Below are 6,591 nucleotides of genomic sequence, written 5' to 3'. Positions count from 1 at the left end.
ACAAACCAGATGGCAGCAGGCTGAGTGTTTCTCTAAGGAAACCCCTGTCAATCACGTGGAGCTGGTTTAATATGTGGATTACCACAGGTTTTGTTCCAGTACCTCTTCTTCTTCTTCTTCTTCGAGCGTGGCTGTTCGAAATGATTAATGTTGCTTAAAGTCAAGCTATAAAAAGAACAATAACATATCTGGTTTAATTAATATATCCCAAAAGAATAAGGTTTAAAAATAGCTGTTAAGAAAAAAATGTTTTCTCCCATTTAACAAAAAATATAGCTGAAATGACACATACAGAAGAACAAACCATTTCTTGTTCTTCTGCATATATTTACTATTATAATGCACATGCCTTTGTAATATGTTATATGATATAGGGCATTTTGCCCTAAGAACATTATCATCAATTCCAAATTAGAGCATATTTGAAGTGTTTACAAATAATGATGTATATATTTATACAACTAGTGTATAACAAACGCAAAGCAAAACACAATTTGTCTGCACACCTGAGCTTTAGTTAAATGTTAATTTATGTGATTAGAAAGTGACAGAGGGAACCTATACAGAAATAAAATGATTTTTTCAAGTGAAAAACTCCAGCTTCACTGCATATTTAAAATCTTTCAGTGATGACACTGGTGTGCAGTTCACAATGTTTGGGAGGTAGAGAGCCAAGTTCCCCACCCCCACAAAGCAACATCTTTATATACAGTATATGTTTCATTTTCTGTTGATTCTCAGTTACACCAAAATATAATTACTGTTATGTTTGGACTAACCATGGTATAGGATGATTTTATTGATCATATTTGTGGTTTGGCATCTGCTATATCACCTGAATGTTTTCTTTTCTGTCCTTATTTGAGAATCTATCAGATAAAGATTGAGCTTATGCTTTTGTTGTGTAAGCAAGCACATAGCAAACAATGCTTTTAGTCTTCCAGTAATTGGGGGGATTATGTTTCTAGGGAGGGACTGGAGATTAGGGAATGGAGCTGCAGATCTTTCAGTCACATTTGCAGACTGGACCATTTGTTTAATAACCAGACGTGGAACTCAGATAAACCCTGGCTCAACAGCTGTTGTAAGTTTCAAACATTAAGTCAGTCCATGAAAGCACTGTGCTTGGGTTTACATACAGTACATAGAGCTGTGCGTGTCACCTGCAACAGAGTCTCTGTATTAAGGGGTAAAAGGCACACACAGAAAACCATGAGGGTTGTGACTGGGATTTTTGTAAAAAAAATAATAGAAGTATGTTTTTTTAATTAATTTTATATTAGCTTAATATTTTTTATGTTTCAATGGGAAAATACAATTTAGCAAATCGAATTTAACAAGAATTAATTCAGGTGGGTAGCTGCGTCAGCATGCGTAGGCTGCAAAGGAACAAGTAATAGGTTTATTCCATGCTGAAAAGAGGAGAAAGCTTCTCTTTTCAGCATGGAATAAACCTATTACAGTACTTGTTTCTTTAGCAAGAAATGTCTAATTGTGCAAAGCCACAGTCTTCTAGTTCCCTAGCTTTCCTTTCTTTTCTTTGGGAACTCAAGAGCAAATAGTTAGCAGTTCCGTTATTCCAAGGAAACGAGAGAGCAGCATGTGCTTGTGACACACATGGAGCAGGGTTAGGCAAAGGCACAGAGGCACAGTGGCCCTGGCTGTGGGTTTGGACAGCAGTCTAACTGATGAGGAGGGACTCACCATGGGGACAGATAGCAAAGGCTAGTGAAAAGCCAAATAAAGCCGCCGATGACATGGTGTGATGTTGAAGTGTTGCTACATACAGTTCCTATTTCTATTTTCTCACTTGTTTCTTTTTCATTTTCCCAGGTGTAAGTCGGGCATTCCTAAAATGATGTAGAATAAAAAGCAGGGTTCCTCAGGGATCCTAGACCTACAGTAGATGTTTTTTTAAATAATTTTTTTATGTAACTTGATAGGGGGGTGAGTGGGTGGACAATATTACTGATTAATCCTGTCAGGAGTCAGGAGGGGATTATGAAAATCTTTAAAAATTGATAATCAATGACTCCAGTTGTGTTATGTCCAGACAAGTTGTGTATGTTGTACTTTGTCACGATGTAGGTAAATTTCAGTTTCGTTTTAAAACAAGACAGACGTTCGACTGGTGTAGATTATAAAGATGTTCAAGTTTCAAATCATTAACAAATTCCAAATCAAGCTCTTTCTCTGCCTTCATCTGCTGTAGATGTAAGCAGGAGTCTGGATATCAGATGGGTAGAAAATAAATATTTAATCGTATTCAGTATATAGGCGATTATCAACCAGTTTACATCTCACATAGAAATGGATTAAAGGTACTGAAAGTTACAAAAGGTTTCTGATATATGATTTTTGCAATGCTCCTCTCCTCTTTGTACGACAAAGAAGTATTGTAGTTTAAGACAAACAATATTTTAGTTTCAGCACTAAAATAAATGGCACTGCAAGAAAATAGAACTATTCAAATAATGTATTATTGACAGAGCAATTATACAAATAACACATTATGCTAAATAATATAAAGTCACTAAGGAGTGATAAACTGTATATATATGTATTAATTCTGGTAATGTAATAATATATAAAGTTCAAATTTCCAGTAATAATATTGTAAAAAATAAACATTTACATTTCTAATTATTATTAACATTAGAAGTAGCAGCTGTTAAGTAGTAATTATAGTACCTCTACTATGAACACCAATCTTGGTATTTATTGTTAGAATTTATGTCACCACTCTTACAACTCATTGCTGAAATACTTGAGTGGATATATGTACACAGTATTTATATACAGTTCACACTGTCTATAAACCACTCAGAGCACACCACTCACACGCTAAATAAGTAAACTTTGCTATTTTGTAGCTGTGCATGAACATTGGTCCCTTTTTTCTGCCTAAACGTTCCAGTTGATCTTTAATTTCGGTGCCTTAATTTAACTTCTTTACTCACCTCTGAAGCTTTATTTCAAGCACACACAGATACTTTATTCTGAAAGGCACAGAGGAGAGGGATTTGCACAATGATGCTGTTTCTCTAATGCTGTGCACGAATACAAGAACAACCCAGGAGTTTAGCAGCCTAAAAACAGTATCTCTGGCTGACAAAGAGCCCTTTTTAGGCCTCCTGATATGAGTTATTGCCATGCTACCTAGTCGTTCCAAACCTGAAATTCTAATAATACACTGTGCTTTAGTTTAAGAAATTAATTATATCCAAGATAATTTAAGTTTCCTTTTTGAATACTTTTTACTTTGTTTTTGTAAACTTTCAAACATAGCTGGATGTACAGACAGAGCCATAGCAGCTATCTTTACATGCCTATTAATTTAAATGACGACAAAACCGGCAACACAAACGTCTCAAAAGCTTTTGCTTTTCCACATGTACAGTGTCACACGTTGGCAGTAAAATCTGTGGCTTGGACAGCGTTCTGCAGTTTTCCAAAAATTATCATATTGTAAAGGGTTGCTTTACTGTTACGTATATTGGATTTAGCCCTTAAATGTTATGCTGAGCTGTAAGTACATCATAAATGTTATTAAGCCCTGAAGGAAAACCCATTCATTGGCAGAAAAAAAACAACAAAGGAGGCACCAGAGTCTGTTAATAAAGCCTGCTTCGAGCTGCAGAGTTCCGACCAGTTCCGAAGTCTTCTAACAAGTTTTGTCCTCAATGCATTTGCTGGCAGTCCTATTGCAAATACATCCATTCTAATCCCTATAATTCTCTGAGGTTTAACAGCAGATCATTTCACGGGATGTGTGTTTGTTAAGGATTCTACTTAAACCCAAGTATATTTTAAAAACAGGAATGTAAAAAAAGACAAATTCAACACAAAGGGAGAAAAAATATGAGAATTTTGAAAAACAAATACTAAAAATAAACCTGACAAAGCATAACGCTGGTCTGCAACCGTTTTAATCTGCATATTGTTCAATGGCATATTAATGAGATAAAGTATTGTTATTATGAAATTAAGTAATTTATTGCAAATCTGTTGCTTGGCCTTATGCTTTGACATACAGCATATGATGTCTATGTATATCATAATATATTGCTCAGGATATGAGTCAAATGAATAAGAAAATTGGCTTGGTTAAATGAAACCTCCATTGAGAATAGGCAATCATGTTCTTAAATTAGTTCTGAAACCCCACCACTGTAAGACGCAATCTTTATTGCCTTCTTGCTGTACGGCTCACTGAAAAAAATAATAATCTTCCTTTCATTTATCTGGGGGCAAATTGTGTAATTCTAAACTTACAAAAGTAATCTTTAATATTGTTTGACCCTGTTTTCTGTATTTGAAAAAATGTCTCTCAATACCTTTTAAAGCTGTCAAATGGCAAATTATAATGATCATTTCATCATTCATTTATTCATTTACTTAACAAAATATTCTTAGTGTTCTAGTCATTAATGAAGAGATTTGTTTGAATTTGAATGAATTTGTTTACTTTATTAATTGAATTGTCAATACAATTGTAATAATAATTTTAAAATTGTTTTTGTCTTTTTTCTATGTGATGTCAATTATTGTTATTTCTTAGTATGGTTCATTTTGTCAGTCATGTTGTTATTATATCAGTTACTATATGAGTTGTTTAAATTTCTGTTCCTGTCTAATGTGCTCTGTTCAGCATGATTTACTTTGATGTAAATTTGCCTAGACTGGTGAAAATAATTGGTCAGAAAACAGTCTATTTTCTCTCTTCAAAGCTGCGGATATATCTGTGCTTTTTATATTTATAGATACTGTAAATAATGCAACAACTTTTTTTTTTCCTTCTCTTGCTATTTTACATAAACCTCCAAAAGCTGTCTTCAGTCTCTGACTGAGGTGAAAATATTCATCTGTAGCATGGCATGTGATGGTTTTCTGGTAGAACCTCAGTAATGGCCCCCAAAAATATATCTGCTTTTTATATTTATCCTTGAAGGAAACAGGTGAGAAAAGGCTAGCTTGTTAGTTGCTATCAGCTGGCTAATTACAGGATCTTCTAGGATGTCAAGATATCATCCCTCCTTTTTCTGAAGTTAGCCATTGGATGTGTTTTAAGAACATGATGATTAGGTATCTTGTCACAAACTTTCCCAACCTTTTGTACGAGGAAGTGCCTCCTGTACTGTAGTTTTAAGTCCGGTCCTGCCCAGTTTCCATTTGTATGCTTTGGTTCATGTTTCAATCATGATTCTGAAGAAATTAACTGGATTGACTTTGCAAAAGCATTATTTGTTCCAATTATTCAAAAGGATTCTGAATACTAGCACCCCCTTGTTTATTAACTCTTTTATGTTCAGTCCAGTCTGGGCTGATTCCAGAGCAGCAATGCAGTAAAAAGTGTACACAATATTCTAATCGAGGCCTTATTAGTGCATTGTCCAATTTTAATAGAACTTCCCTTAATTTAATTTCTACAATTTTAACTATACATCCTACCTCCCTGTTTGCATTTTTCATTGCTTCCACACATTGTCTAGAAGACAAAAATGACACCTCAGTCTTTTTCATTGTCAAGTTTCTTCAAGTTCAGTGTTTCACATCTTTTATTTATACTTTTGTTTATGTTTCTGCTACCTGTATGCACTTGCCAAAAGTAAATGTCACCTGCCAGGTATTTGTCCAATCTTGAATTTTGTTTAAATATTTTTGAATTTCATTTGCAGCTTCTACAATCTTTGCTCCCAGCTTGGTATCATCTGCAAACTTGCTTAATTTACTAAGGTAGAAATAGAACTAAAAACAGAAAGGCAGTGACTTCTGCTTTTGAGTCAGGAATGTGTGATTGATGGATTTTGATTTCCAAGCCTTAATAGGATTTCATTATTAAATAGTTACCTTGCTTATGATTTTGACTCAGAAAATACAGACAGAAAAGGATTTGTGTACAAGGTGCACCGAAATTCAGAGCATTAAAGAAAATTTACAGATGAGAGGGCCAAGAAATATCTCAACTGATGACAAATGTTTTAATGTTGTATTTGTGGCTCTAGAATCTGACCTATTTTAAAATTGGATTTTACTATTTAGAGTGGAAAAAAGCATAGAGCTTTGGGCTAAAGCATACCCACATGTATCAATATACTTTAAGTGCAACAGATTATCTAACTGTAGAAATGATAGATTATGTACAGTATACAGTACATCTCAACACCTTCAATTTCCAGATACATTAAAACCATTATGTGAAATTATACATTTTTAATTATGAAGTAGACTAAAAACAATATTTGGAAAACATTAAAAAACAAAATATTCTGTATAGGGGCTTACATTTGTTTATATATTTGTTTCAGTAAGCAGAAATGGCAAGACACTTTATGAAAAATATAATAAGACCATAAATTAAGGAGTTTATTTACCCTGTTTCTTGTAATAATATGTTTTCTATGTTACTTCATAATCAGACATTGGATTCAAATGTTTTTTTAAGATTAATCTCACTTCCTTCACTCAACACTAATATTATAATTATTTATTTGATTAGCAGAATCCTTAATCCAGGGAGATGTATGAGGCTTGTAAAATTAAATTACAATAAGGGCAATTATTTAACATTACAAATCGAAATACAAATCA

Source organism: Atractosteus spatula, chromosome 12 (genome assembly GCF_055471065.1).
Source record: "Atractosteus spatula isolate fAtrSpa1 chromosome 12, fAtrSpa1.hap1, whole genome shotgun sequence".
In the NCBI taxonomy this organism is placed as follows: domain Eukaryota; kingdom Metazoa; phylum Chordata; class Actinopteri; order Semionotiformes; family Lepisosteidae; genus Atractosteus; species Atractosteus spatula.
This window is presented reverse-complemented; position numbering follows the sequence as displayed.